Source organism: Typopeltis vanoorti, chromosome 9 (assembly GCF_054136105.1).
Source record: "Typopeltis vanoorti isolate ZY-2024b chromosome 9, IOZ_Tvanoo_1.0, whole genome shotgun sequence".
In the NCBI taxonomy this organism is placed as follows: Eukaryota; Metazoa; Arthropoda; class Arachnida; order Uropygi; family Thelyphonidae; genus Typopeltis; species Typopeltis vanoorti.
In genome coordinates this window covers 104,156,653-104,172,678 of record NC_143557.1, presented here as the reverse complement: position 1 = coordinate 104,172,678, position 16,026 = coordinate 104,156,653, and positions in this window count along the sequence as shown.

The window sequence follows — 16,026 nt, the reverse complement described above, 5'->3', positions numbered from 1 at the left end:
CCAGAGCCTTCGTGTTAAATCTTGAAAATGAAGATATTTGTTTTTTCTTTGGTGACAAATCGGACAGTTTTCTCTGGAAATATTCCAAAGGTTTGTGTTTTAAATCGCCATGCTGGGTTTCAAAATGATGTTTAAGAAGGGAAGGCTTCATCGAATGTTTTGATAGCGTTTCATAACAAATCACACACACACACACACACACTGGAGAACAGGTGCGGTTTCTTCTCGAATATATGTGCAGCCATATGATAAACAACTAAGATTATATTTACGTTGTGCTGTATGGGGATTTTTGTTGCATTCTTGTACAATGGTCCTCCATCGGTTGGTTAGGATTCGAAGTCGTGGCTTCTGGCAGAGAAGAATTGTTTCCCCAGCTTACACTAATTTCTCCCTTCGATCTTCTTGAGGACCCGCTCGTTAACCACTTATTCATGTTCCGGTTTCTATAATCCGGCACAAACTACATGTAAATACGACAATTTCACAAATAAAATCTCACACTCAAAGACAATAATCTAACACCACAACTTTCATAACTGTAACTGCGGCTCCTACAAACGACAACGGACAAACTGTTGTTGTCCGATCAAATATATACGCGTTACTTTCTGTTATTTTCATTTGATTCATACTTATTAAATTCAAATTGAACTTCCGTATTATTTTTGTATATTATTATACAAAAGTTTTTAATTATAATGTGAAATCTAATTGTTTTCATTTAGTTGCCTGAAATATTTTAAGTAGAACTATTAAATATTTGTGCATACATTTGTAATTCTCAACTCATGTTGCGAGTAAAAAAAAAAATATGTTAATTTACCCTTTTATTTTATACTCTGTTTTCGTACCACCCGGCAGTGGCTCACGTACCACCAGTGGTACGCGTAGCATAGGTTGAGAATCCCTGATGAGGGTATCACTATGAGCCCTTGTGATATTCTGGATTTAAATCCCACATATGAAGTGTCGTAGTGGTGTTAGGAGTTTGGCATTTGTTTCGCGTGTCTTTAGATGGTAGATTAATTTCACTGCCTACTTTGAGATCAAAATGTTGCTTATTAAATGACTCAAACCGTTTCAAAAAGTTCCATATACCATACTAAAATTCCATAGACCACATGTCACTATGGTGCTATTCATTTCCAAACTTTTATTAATAAGGAAAAGTAAAGTAATCAAATTAGCAAACTAGATTATTTTTTGTTTACGAAATTATATCCATGACAATACTTCCATATTTGTGTGAGTTCTGAATATCAGAACAAGTAAAAAATAAATAATGAATAAAATTAGTAAAAATTTTAATAAATGATCTTATTCAGAGTATTGCGTAAAGACACCATTTTATTTCCTATATATATTTTGTTGATAGTCCTGCTTGCTTGGTGGTTCATTTCAGTAATGAAGAACGATTACCTCTGTTTCCTTTCTTTTGGTTACTTGGAGGATTCGAATGCAATGGAAAAAAATATAGTCCCATTTTTTGTAGGCATTACTAAATTACTTAAGATACCCAGATTTCCCTTGGAATACATCGAAACCGATGAAAAGATTATCCACGACGTATTCGGGAAATGGGGCGTTGTACGCAATACGCAATGTACAAGTTCTGAATGACGCAGACAACCCCAAGTTGAAGTCGGGCGAGGTCAATATCTTCATCGAGATGAAAACGCCCGTTCCCAACTTTGTTGTTATTGGATCCGCCAGAGTAATGGTAAACTACCCTGGCGTAAAAAAACAATGTTTTAGATGTGGTGCCTTCATTCACCTTGGGGCAGATTGTCCTAGAGTGAAGTTTAAAAACTGCCTCAAAGCAGGCCACAACCAAGAAAAATGTGAGGCAGCTTGCCTGAAATGTGGGGTCACTAACTACAAAGTGGACACATGCCCATCCAGAACCCTTGCAGAGAGGATGGGTGGTGCAATCACGCCAGCAACTACACCAAGCAATGGATATGGCACAGCACAAGAAGCTCCTCCTCCTTTGGAGGCCGCTCCTGATACAACAGAAATCCATATCTCCAAGTCTAAGACAACTAAGAAAAACCGTAAGGAAAAAAAAATTTCCATAACTGAAACAAGCAGTAAAAACCAACAGAAGAAACAGTCGTAACTCCAGCAGAAGAAAGAGAAGCTACCAATACTACTATAGATATAGATATAGCCAATTCAGATAAGAAAGAAGAAAAGCAGAGGAGACTCTAAGCCATCTTATTAAAGGTATCCCCGAGGTGGCGGAAAAATTCAAAGAAGCGATGGAAAAAGTAGGAGAACCTGAACTCCTTCTCACAGGGAAGTATGGACCTGACGTCGTCAGTGCAAAATGGGGTGACCTCTTCGTTGATGACATCAGCAAAATCACCCCTGAGCAAGTAGAGGTAGCTATGGATATAGATGAGGAGGCAGCTTCGGCGTTCTTCATAGCTCTCTGCAAACTGGACATGGCTAAGGGAAGTGAGGTGACCAAAAGGATCAGGACAGCCCACAACAAAAGAAAGACACAGTAATCATCTGGTGGGTTTCTGTATACAGCTTCACTGGTTCTTTTAGCTCCCACAGGTGGGGGATGGATCTGAGAACCCGAGCGGCGAAGGCTTACAGCGAGGCGGTGCAGCTACTTGTGAGCTGCATCACTCCGGCCAGATCCTTCTCTCACCTCTAAGTTTACCTTTCTTTTCTTTTTCCAGGTACTTCTTGCTTTCTCTGTACTTATGTTTTATTTGTTTGTTATATGTTTTCCTTTTTAAGATTTTTCATTTTTCTAAAGTGAAAAATCAACGACCGTTTTAGAAACACCCCTTGGGGGGTAAACAGCTAAAACAGATCAACTGAGGCCTCTTTTACCTACTCTACCACTATGCACTCTATCTTTATTTCCTCTCCTACTATCTGCTGACTCTCAGCTTATCTTACTCCACAGGCCGATGATAAAGATTTGTTGAACTCACAAATTGGATTTCCGAATGATATATTATTATATATCATTCGGAAATCCAAAACTGTCCTCTTAGACTGTCACATTTTGTTCTCTTAGACTATTACACGGGCTCCAACTGCTAATTGTATTGATTGAAAAGGATTATATTGTAAAGTTGCATACAAGCATAAGTATTAAATATATATATATTAAATATATATACATATATCCTCTTGACTGTTAGATATTAAATATATATACATATATCCTCTTAGACTGTTACATATTAAATATATATACATATATCCTCTTAGACTGTTACATATTAAATATATATACATTTATCCTCTTGACTGTTAAATATTAAATATATATACATATATCCTTTTAGACTGTTGCACGGGCTCCACCTGCTAGTTTTATTGATTGAAAACGATTATTGTTAAGTTGCATACAAACATGAAACGAAGTATTAAATATATATATTAAATTAAATATATATTAAATATATATATGTAATATATGTAAATAATTATATATACAGGGTTAGCCTAAAAGAAATGGCTGTATAAATTGAAAAAGAAATTTCAATTTATACAGCAGTTTAAATGCTGTATAAATTGAAATTTGTTTGTTACATCAGACATATTTGTTGTTACAAAAGGGTCACATATAGAACACTTGTAACTTACCCATGTAAACTTCAGGACGTACTCTTCAAGCCATGTAAGTATTTCAGCCATGCTATTAAAACTTCTTTCTGTAAAACTTTGAAAGTGTCTATTTTTAGGCTAACCCTGTATATTAATATCATGGCTGAAATACTTACAAGTAATTTAATATATATTACATATATTAAATATATTACATATATTTAATATATGTAATATATATTAAATATATGTAATATATATATTAAATATATGTAATTATCATCATCATCATCATCATCATCATGCGTATTAAGGCCTAGCATGGCCTGTTCCAGCCTTAGAAGTCATCGTTGAATCGTTTAAGAGGACATCCTGGTTTTCTTTTTCCTAATGGCTTGTACTCTAAGGCTTGTTTTGGTAATCTTTCTGTTTTCATTCTTTGAACGTGTTCCATCCATTTATGTTTATACTTTTAATTTTTTCAATTACTGGTTCTTGGTTTAATTCTTTCATAATTTCTTCATTTCTTTTGTGATCAAATAGGGTATATTTTGCAGTTTTTCTCATAAACTTCATTTCTGCTGTTACTAATCTTTGTTTGGCTTTTTGTTTTATTAGTCATATTTCGCTTCTATACATTAAGACTGGTAGGGCTAATGTATTGTATACTTTTAGCCTGGTTTGTTTTTGAACTAGGTTTGGTTTAAATATAGAGTTAATTACACCTGTTATTTTTAAATATTTTGCAATTTTTACGTTTATATCTTTTTCATTTTCTATATATTTAGTAATATATTTAACTAAATTATCGCGTCCTTAATAGGACTCGATCCTAAAAATATTTTCAAAGGGGCTCCGTTGTTATCGACTGCGCAAGGACACACACATACACAAATTCAAGCTATCTCAGATCGTATGAAATTCGTCATTGTCTTTTCTCCTGGTCTTTCGTCTCAAAACCAGATAAACCAGCCAGGAGAACACACGCAGTTTATATATAAAAATATATATTTACGCATATATGATTTTATCCAAAAATTGTGGTTTCGAAAGTCAATCAGCATAGGTTGTGGACTTTGTAGGTACACGGATTAAATTTTAAGTAATTTAAATGTGTGGAAATGAGAGAATCATCTCGGATGTAAGGTAAACTAACGTTTATCTTACATTGGGTCCAAAGTCCAAATCTCTATATATGCTCCAAGTCACTCTCTGCCAAGAGATTTAGACCTTTACACATACGTGTTTATTCATTGAAAGTATAAAATCTCTCGATGAATCGAAAGTCTTCACTTCCAAGCTTGTCAAATTGTACTCTGATATAATAAAACAAAAGTATAATGGCACCGTTGATTATCATGAGACCCCTTCCGTTGATGTAAACCAATTTAATCTGATCTTCCAGAGACGAAATATAAACTGAGTCATGGTAAATAAACAACAAGAACAACCTTGATTTATTTGACTCATCAAAAAAAGAGGGATCAAAATATTACAAATCTGTATAAATCTACGAGATTTCAGAAGTTTCCATCACTTTTCTTGAAGTGTGTTAAGTAATAATAATGAACATGTTTTCTACTAATGGATGATATTCTTTTTTAAATAACGAAACCTGTGGTGCGTTCATAATTAGAAGAAACACACGTATAAACCACAGTGAAAATTATTTAATTGTAAATATTTCATCCTAAGTATCTTTAGGACATCATCAGTACAGTATTTAAACAAAATTAGGAATAACATACAGTTAGGGCGCATGATTACAATAGAATCTCATGAAAACGTGCATAACGTGCTAAAGTGGTAAAAAAAAAAAAAAAAAAAAAAAAAAAAAAAAAACGTTAATTATTTAACACAGTTTTGTATGATAATTTCCCATACTTTAGGAATAGTAAAAACGTCGTTGCGGTTTAGGTTTGGTCTGTGTAGTAGGGCTTCAGAACTTTCTTTGTATAAACGTTCATGTTTAAATAAAGATCTATGTAAAAGTTTAGCCTTTTCCCAATGGATCCTATGGTTTGGATTTTCAATTCCGTGTTGAGAGAGGCCAGATTTCTGCGGTTTAAGAAGACAAATGTGGTCTTGATGTTCCGAGATGCGTTTCTGAACAAACCTACCTGTCTGTCCAAAGTAAGATAATTTGCATGAGCATGGAATCTCATAAACACCAGGTAACATCAAGGGTGAGAATTTGTCCTTAGGAGAAGGTAATAAGTTGTAAATTTGGTTGATAGGTTTATAAGTAGTGGCAAAATTGTATTTCTTCATAATTTTAGAAAGACGTTCTGAGATGCCTTTAACGTAAGGTATGGGAATCCTATGCACTTCTTCCTGTCTGGTTTGATGTATGCAGAAGTGACTGATGATTTTTTGAGTTGTTTTGGGATTATATCCATTTACAGGGTGTTCGGGATAAATTTGACATATTTATAATTAATTATATTTTTCCGTAAGTTACATGTATTAACACACACTTCTCTTCATTTAAAAGTTTGGACCCTTCTTCATTCATATACAAGATGTCAGAAAGGATGGATAGCTGGAACCCACCTGAATCATGGAAGAGAATAACTTGTATCATGATGATTCGTGCCCGCCATCAAAATAAGGATATTACGACTGCTGCCCAATGCTCCCTGAATACAGTAAAAACAATCAGGCATGAACTAGAGACTTGCAATGGTGACTACGAGGATGTAGCAAGAAGAAAGATCCCTAGCAGACGATCTGATTGCGTTCGTACAGCAGAATTCCTCGCAAATCTGCAGGAACAGGTGTTGAAGAACCCTGGCATTGGAATTCGGGCTTTGTTCGTGGAGTTGCTAACTGTAGTCAAGCCCTGGATAACAAGGGTAGCCAATGGTAGGCCGTATGTATGGCAGCAGGATTCGGCCCCTTGCCACACCTCTGGGAAAAGTCAAAAATGGTTGTCTGAAAATTTCTACGACTTCACCAGTCCAAATGTTTGGCCTCCAAACTCCCCAGACCTTAACCCCATGGATTATTTTGTATGGGGCGCAGTTGAAAAAGACACCAATCGCACTTCCAGTAATACAAAAGCCCAGTTAATGGATAAAATTAAAACAGTTTTTGCGGCCCTTCCCAGGGAGACTGTAGCATCGGCTTGTTCGAGGTTCCGAAGCAGAATTGAAGCTGTGATCGATGCTAATGGTGGTTATTTTGAGTAAATCTTGTTGATAGTATTGTAATTAACTCTGCCTGTAATGTTTTGTTGTCAATTCATTAAATTTAATAGATACAAAGAAGATTTTCTTTTTCCTTACGAAACTGTCAAATTTATCCCGAACACCCTGTATATCTATATAAATTATTATTACTTAGAAAAAGAATCTCCACAGGGTATCTCTTTTTTGGATTTACACATCAAAAGAAAAGAAGACGGTTCCATCGCCACTTCCGTCTTTCGCAAGCCTACATTCTCAGATCGCTACATTCACAATTCTTCTGCTCATCATCCAGCTCAGAAATCTGGCATTATTAAATCACTAGTTTCCAGAGCGCACAAATTCTGCTCCTCTGAAGAATCTTTAAACCAGGAATTAGAAGTTATCAAAAATACAGCCATCCTAAATGGATATGATCCCAAAACAACTCAAAAAATCATTAGTCACTTCTGCATACATCAAACCAGACAGGAAGAAGTGCATAGGATTCCCATACCTTACGTTAAAGGCATCTCAGAACGTCTTTCTAAAATTATGAAGAAATACAATTTTGCCACTACTTACAAACCTATCAACCAAATTTACAACTTATTACCTTCTCCTAAGGACAAATTCTCACCCTTGATGTTACCTGGTGTTTATGAGATTCCATGCTCATGTAAATTATCTTACTTTGGACAGACAGGTAGGTCTGTTCAGAAACGCATCTCGGAACATCAAGACCACATTCGTCTTCTTAAACCGCAGAAATCTGGTCTCTCTCAACACGGAATTGAAAATCCAAACCATAGCATCCATTGGGAAAAGGCTAAACTTTTACATAGATCTTTATATAAACATGAACGTTTATATAAAGAAAGTTCTGAAGCCCTACTACACAAACCAAACCTAAACCGCAACGACGTTCTTACTATTCCTAAAGTATGGGAAATTATCATACAAAACTGTGTTAAATAATTAAGTTTTTTTTTTTTTTGTACCACTTTAGCACGTTATGCACGTTTTCATGAGATTCTATTGTAATCATGCGCCCTAACTGTATGTTATTCCTAATTTTTGTTTAAATACTGTACTGATGATGTCCTAAGATACTTAGGACGAAATATTTACAATTTAATAATTTTCACTGTGGTTTATACGTGTGTTTCTTCTAATGATGATATTCTTATCATCCATTGGTAGAAATTTTTACTTATACTGAGACTATTAAACAGTTATGGATGATATTCTTATCATCCGTAACAAGAATAAAACATCCAAGTTTAATCTAATTGAAACAAGCCTTTGCTGTTTTGTTTTTCCACTGCTAAAATACTTCCATGGTTTTTCGTATAGACATAGGATGGTAAACAAGTTTTAAGAATACGTAATTTAAATAAACTAACGTAAGAGGGGGGGGGGGGATAACTGTCTGCGGCTTTCTTTCTCCAGCAAAGTACTTTGTGAAAGTTACCAACTCCGAATTTTTCAAGAGTGTGATCAGAATAATTGTAGTCTGTGAGGACGTTTATAACGTACACAAACACAGACAAATATGTCTATGTGACTAAACTTAAAAAAAAAAAAAGCATGTTAAATCCACCGTTCGATGCCACTTTTCTTTCGTAGGAGGAGGAGGATATCCATCCTTCGAATTACCTATGAAGCTTTTTATGTAACAAAAATAGTTAGATTTCATAGCTTGTTTCACTAGATGTGCCTTCCTTTAAAGTGGAGAATAAAAAATGCATCTGCCAGTAGACGACAGAAACCTAGGGACCTACAGAGAGATGAAACAGGCCCTATATAAATATTACACACACGCACACACATATATTTCCAAGCACACATATATAAGTTTCCAAGCACATACATATAAACAGTTAAATCTACACCTGGCTCGCGACAGGTATTGAAACCAAACCACCGCCATATATTATCTTCCTGAGATAAGCTCTGCAGAAGCTTCGAGGAAAAAATAAAGAAGAAATGCTACAAACAAACAAACAAGTATATCAAAAAGAATGTACTCAGTAATTTGTATACTGAATTTTTGTACAGAAGTAAAATATCTACATTAAATACAGAATCTATAAAAAAATATTGAAAAAAAAAAACACAAAAGACAGAATGCAGAAAAATTATGCATATTAATATAAAATCATTCCATCATTATTATTACTATTGAACTGTGAGTTGTGTTACTGCATTGTATAGTAAATTGTATGCACACACATTCCAGTCCATATGTAAATACGGTGGATAAATATTTAATTTGTTTTAAAAATGTATAATTATATTTATAAAGAATTAAGTACTCTGCATTTTTCACTGAATCCTTGTAAGGTACAGAAAATATGTCTCATGTGTGTATATACGTAAATACTCAGTATAATAATAAACCTTGTCATTGTTAAAAAAAAATATTATTATTATTACTATTACATTAGTTATTCATTATACAAAATATTCTGTTCATTGTTAATATTAGAACATGTGTTGTAAATATAGAGGCGAAAAAGTATTATTGAAAATTTAATTTAAATGCAATGTAGAAAATGAACCACATATGTAGCACTTAGTGCTGAATTTGTAAAAATTATAAGTTGGAATATCACTCAAGATGATTATTGTATATGTGTAAATATTTTAGAAATCAATAAAAATTATTATTATTATTATCATTATTATAGAAACTCAAAATTAAACCTAAAAGAAAATTTTAGCAACTTTTGAAATGTCAAAATTACACTCTTAGTGATCCGAGACACAAAATTCATTTATTTTCGATTCACCCAAAAAAAGTTAAGAAATTTTTCTCTGTACTTTAACAAGGTCTTTAATGAGGTATTGTTCACACAAAGAAGGATGTAAAATGTCCCATTCTTATCTGAAACGTAAGCACCCTTCGCAAGTTAAGCGAATTATCCTTCTTATGTGCTTCATTCTTTCTTATTATGAGGTTCTTTTAAAAGTCGGGGATGAAAAAGAGGAATGTAGTTTTGCAGTTTCAATAGCTTCTGTATTGACACTTTAAATATGTTATGATACGTTTAATAAATAAGTTATTCTTTATAAACCTACTACTTGGTTAATCTTTCATTTAGTATGTATATAAGTATGTTCTATTCAAATTAAAATCACCATCACCAACTCCTTATGTACCCTCAAGGAATGTACCGGATACGCTGATAATACTCTATAATTAAATTTACATTACTATAAGCTTCCTGTCAACAAGTTACTTCCAAATTAACCTGTTAAGAATCCAATATTGTCAGATCTTACATTTCCGTCCTGAATCACTTTTAACTGCGTTAGTCATGATATCATTAAAAAGTGATCAGTCATCTTGGTCTTTTCTGGCATCAAACAACTCTTTTGCTGAATTTTTCTTTTGCATTCGTTTAAGTGAACATGTTTTTTTTTTCTTTTTCATTCTTTCCCAGGAATTCTGTTTATCTGCTTTTACTCATTACTTAGCTGTCTTACACTTTGTATTTGTAATGAGAAATGATGGCGTACTTCTCAGCAACTTTCGGCATGATTTCTTCTTTTGCAAGACTGCTCTTTAACTTCTTGAGTCTACCCTGAAATCTTGATTTTTTTTTCCCAATAATCTACCTGATTTTCATTCCCTTTAAATTTATGGGCAGCAAGATATTTTTATTTGGGCTGTAGAGCACAGTTTTAGGACTATGTAAAAATAAATTTTAAAAAATTAAAAAATAGAAAAAAATAGAAAAAAATCACACACTGCACTCACCGTACTAATGTAGTATAAGTTTACAACTTTTTCATGGATAGAAGTTACATAAAAAAAAAAAAATAATAATATAACTTGCTAGTATTATTAGTAAACTTGATATTCCAGATCTTACGAAGTCCTTATCTGAACCAGCAATCGTAAAGGGCTTAATATAGATGACCACTGTTTCATTTTTATTAGCCTTTCTTGTATTGATTTATTTTATTAACCTTTCTTATTCTTTTTATTGACTATCTTCAATGAAAGCGCACTTCATTCTCTGTTTTGTAAAACACCTTCAAATAAAAACACACTGTTCGCTTTTGAATGTTGGTAATTAAGATCCCCATGGGTTCAAATCTTCTACTACTGGAATTCTGAAATCAAAATAATTATAAGTTACTAATATCAAACAATAATATCAAAAACGGCGGTATTACTTCTGAGCCATGTAATATACATGTATGATTTACATATATATGACTAACATGAATTAATTTAATTATATATTGATTATTGGGAATCTCTTATACAGTACTTTCCGATTTCTTGAGAATTCATTTTTTTGCCATGATTGTGGGTGACTATATTTATAAAATTTTCTTTCTAAAATCGCAACGATTGTACTTTCTTCGTTGTTGATTGCAACTCACTCTAAATTCTGACGAACCACAACAAATAGAGAATTCTCGCAATGTGAGTAGACAGTGATTCAGCCTTTCGTGTACCTTTAAGGGTGCTTTCGTCTTCCCGTGATGGCCTTCATTTTCGGGTGAATGTCACAATGTTATGATGTGAACAACAAATGAATCACACTAGGGTTTCATGCAATGGGGTCGTCAATAACAACAAAAAATAAATAAAAAGTAAAAATAAAATAAAATAAAATACAGAACTGCAATATATATTTTATGTTTTTTTAAGTGTGATTATCATATTTTTAGTTTTTAAAAATTTATTTTTAAAAATAAATGACTTTTATTCAATAATAAAGCAATATTCCTTTAATTTATCTTTTTTTTTCTTCGTGTGCGTGCCTTTTAAGGTACCTACTGCAAGAGGATATCGCATTCGTCTTTCACTTTGACTCACATTACTCAAGAATGTGGTTTTTGCCAATAAAAAATAAAATAAAACAAAATAAAATAAAATACATTTTATTTTGACTTTTGTAAAATATATAATAAAATTCCTAGCGTTATGTATATTTATATGTTAAGTTTCTGTATATTTGCATGTTATTTCTGCTATATGTCATGCACCTGTCAGGAAAAAAAAAAAAAAAAAAAAAAAAAAAAACGGTAGAGATATCTGATTACACACATTTTAGTAGGCTTAGGTAACACTAAATAATTACCTGTCAGAAGTACCAATGATAAGCATTTTGTGGGATTGTTATAAAAAAAAAAAACATACCGCCTTAGCATTTTAGATAATATGTAATTAAAATTACCTGATAAGAATAGGCTTCTCTGAGTGGAGGATAACACTCTTTTGTATCTCAAAGCAATTTACACATCAAGTATTGGATATATTTGATAATCTCTTCTATTAAGAGATAGAATATAAGCTATATTTGCTCTTTCTTAGAGCACAACACAATGAATTTCAGATTTAGGATTTACTATTATTTTGTTTTGTTTTTCGATCTAAAGTTCTATAAAGTAATATATAACTCCCTAATCCTACTTTAATATTCTCAATTAGTTTTAACTTTATGATTCTGACTACTATTTTTTTGAGCATTGTGATATTCGGTATCATGTACTTAGTTTTTTTTCTAAATCAATTAAAACTTTTAAAATAACATGTATTCATAAAATATACATGAGGTATTATAAATATTTTATTTATAAACTGGATTTAAAATTTAATTTTTCAAAATTTATTTGGCACCTTTTAAAATTAAGTATAATAATCCTAAATAAGGTAAGTTTTAACTTTTCGATTTATCATTCAACAAATGTTGTTGGTATGGAAGAGGATGTTCCCATTTCAGATCCCTCTGTTTCCCACAATGAAAAGGTGCCACCGATTATCCTAAGGGAAAAGCAGAGATGGACAACACTCAGAACCATCATGGCAAATTCACAAATTCATTACACGTCTGCTAAAAATGCAGACGAGGGAATACGAATTCAGCCCACCACGGTGGCTGACTATAGAAACCTTACAAAGGAACTGGATACTAGAGGAACCCAATATCACACATTTTCACTTGCCTCTGAAAAAAATCTGAAAGTAGTCTTACGAGGAGTCTCTGAGGATATTGACACAGATGAAATAGTTACTGACCTTAACCTACAGGAACTACCCCCCATAAAGGTCACTAGAATGTTTAGATCAAATAAGACACCTATGCCTTTAGTCTTAGTAGAAATTCATAACATCTACAAAGACATTTATAATTTAAAATCAATCTGTGGACTCAAAATCACCACAGAACCATTGAGAAAGAAATCATCTTCTGGGCAGTGCCACCGGTGCCAAAAATTTGGCCATGCCCAGAAGCTATGCAAAGCTCAGTTCAGATGCGTAAAATGTGGCGAGAATCACCCCACAAACACCTGCGCCAAGCCAAAAACCACCCCGGCTAAGTGCGCTAATTGTGGGGGTCCCCACCCTGCTAATTATAGAGGGTGTATGCATCATCCCAAAAACAGATGGAATGATCCCAGTCATCAATCTACCTCGTCATCTAATGCGAGAGTTCCTGAAGCTCAGGCTACTCAGTTCTCCAAGAGTGAGAACATGACAACTGGTGCTCGCCCATCATTAACTGAGCCCCTTAAGAAAACGAATCTTCAACATCAAGTAAGAACATATGCTGATGTGGCCCGCTCCAAACAGATAGTACAAACCCAGAACCGGAATACTCCACACTCAAATCTATCAGCTGTTATCACCTCTTCTCTTGCAAACATGCTCCAGGATTTCAGCAACTCAAATCCATCCTTAAGTGTCACAAAAAGATTCCTACAGCAAACCCAATCCATATTATCTGCACTCTCTGATGCATAGGAAAAAAATCGTCCCAAACTCTCTTAGGATTATCGGTTGGAATGCCAACGGTATAAAAAACAAACTATTAGAAATCCAGGAATTTAATAATAGATACAACCCAGATATACTGCTAATTAATGAAACTCACCTGAGGCCTGCTGACACCCTGAAAATCAGAGGGTATCAGATTTACAGAAACGACAGGCTTGGGTATAGAGGTGGAGGTACAGCCACTCTTATCAAAAGCTATATCAATCATCACTCAATAACCAACCCTACTACCACCAACCTCGAAATCACAGGAATCAATGTTCTCACAAACTCAATTGGGAACCTCAAAATTTTTTCTGCTTACAACCCTCCATTAAAGACATTATTGACCTCAGATCTGGATGCCATCCTTGGAGTAAAAGGACCGATCATCATCGCTGGAGACCTCAATGCAAAGCATCCTGCTTGGAACAGTAAATCCACTAACAAAAATGGTCGTATCCTTTCTAGCTACACAGGATTAAACCATGCTGTTGTGGCTGGACCTACCGAACCAACTCATCTCAGTACATCTGGCACTGCTGACATCTTGGATATAGCCATCCTGCAAGACATTAAACTACAGTACAGCCTTACATCACTAAACGAGCTGTCGTCGGATCACAACCCAATTCTACTGCAATTGGGAGAACAAGAATGCCTGTCTCCTCCTCATTCAGGCATATCGTGGGAGAGATTGTCTAAAGCACTTCGGGATCAAATAGGACCCGTCCCACACATATGCACACCAGAAGATGTGGATTCTGCAGTGACTAGCCTCACCCAACAGATTAAGTCCGCTATAATGGTTGCAACCTTCCAGAAACCTGTTCCCAAGCCTGATCGTTTGCCTGAGGACATTATGGACCTGATCAGAGAGAAGAACAGAGCTAGGAAGAGATTTCGTAACACTCGCGCTCCTCAGGATAAGACAGTGCTTAATAGATTGAATGGAGCAGTAAGAGATGCACTTAAAACGCATAGAAACGAAGTTTGGGATAAAAAGTTAGCCTCTATCTCACCTATTGATCACTCTATCTGGGACCTACTGAGAAACATCAAAAACAAAAACAGATCCCTCCCCCCTATAATCTCAAACCAGGGCCTAATCCACACAGATGCAGATAAGGCAGAAGCCATACTTAAAAATCTTGAGGATCAGTGCAAACCATCTTATAACAACATTGATTTCAATCATCTGTATAAAATCCACAGACAGGTTAGACATGCACTAAACCTCCCGGATACCAGTGCTGATCATATTGCACCCGCATCACCTGTTGAATTATATGATATTATTAAAAAACTTAAGAACAATAAAGCTCCTGGACCAGACAGCATCTCAAACAGGGTGATCAAGCTGCTGCCTCGAAAAGCTATAGTGCATCTGACCAGTATAATAAATGCAATCTTAAGACTTCACTATTTTCCTTCCACCTGGAAACTGGCTGATGTGATTCCTATACATAAGCCAGGCAAAGACCCACACTTACCGCAGAATTATCGTCCAATCAGTCTCATCTCCAACCTGGGTAAGATTGCAGAGAAGGTCATCCTCTCACGACTCCAAACCTCAATAAATGACCTAAACATCCTCCCTAAAGAACAGTTTGGTTTTCGGCAACACCATAGTACTACCCAGCAAATCCATAGAATTGTGGAATATATCATCACCAGCTACAACTGGCGCCAGTACACAGGAGCTGTTTTCCTAGACCTATCTAAAGCATTTGATAAAATCTGGCATTTTGGACTCCTGCACAAACTTATCTCAGCCGGCATCTCACTAAAAATGGTTCATCTAATCCGTTCATATCTTCAGAATAGAACAATGCAAGTTAAAATTAACGGTTCTATATCGTCCCAGCGCCATATCTTTGCTGGAGTGCCACAGGGATCTCTACTGGCTCCATTGCTGTTTTCTGTATACATGTCAGACATCCCTCACAATCCGATGACTTCCATTTTAGCGCTGTATGCGGACGATACGGCAATACTAACCAGATCCCTCAGACCCCACTTCGTTACTAGAAAGCTTCAAGAAAACATTCTAAAGCTGGAGGGTTGGTTCTCTAGGTGGAGATTGGAAGTCAACCCCCTGAAAAGCTCAGCGGTTCTTTTCTCAAAAAGGCCAATGTCTCCTGCAGGAGATGTGTTACTATTCAATACTAAAATTCCCTGGCAGACAGAAACAAATTACCTGGGTGTAATTCTCGACAAAAAGCTATCTTTCAACCAACATATCAAGTCTGCATGTGCAAAAGCATCTAAAGCCATAGCTCAGATTTACCCGCTAATTAATAGAAATAGCAAGCTCAGCAACAGAATCAAATTGCAACTTTACCAGATGACGATTCGTCCCATAATCACCTATGCCTCTCCAGCCTGGAGCCACACCTCTAACGCTAACATTATCAAGATTCAGCGTGTGCAGAACAAGTGCTTGAGAATGATTCTGAACGCCCCGTGGTATGTTAGAAACAGCCAGCTCCATAGAGA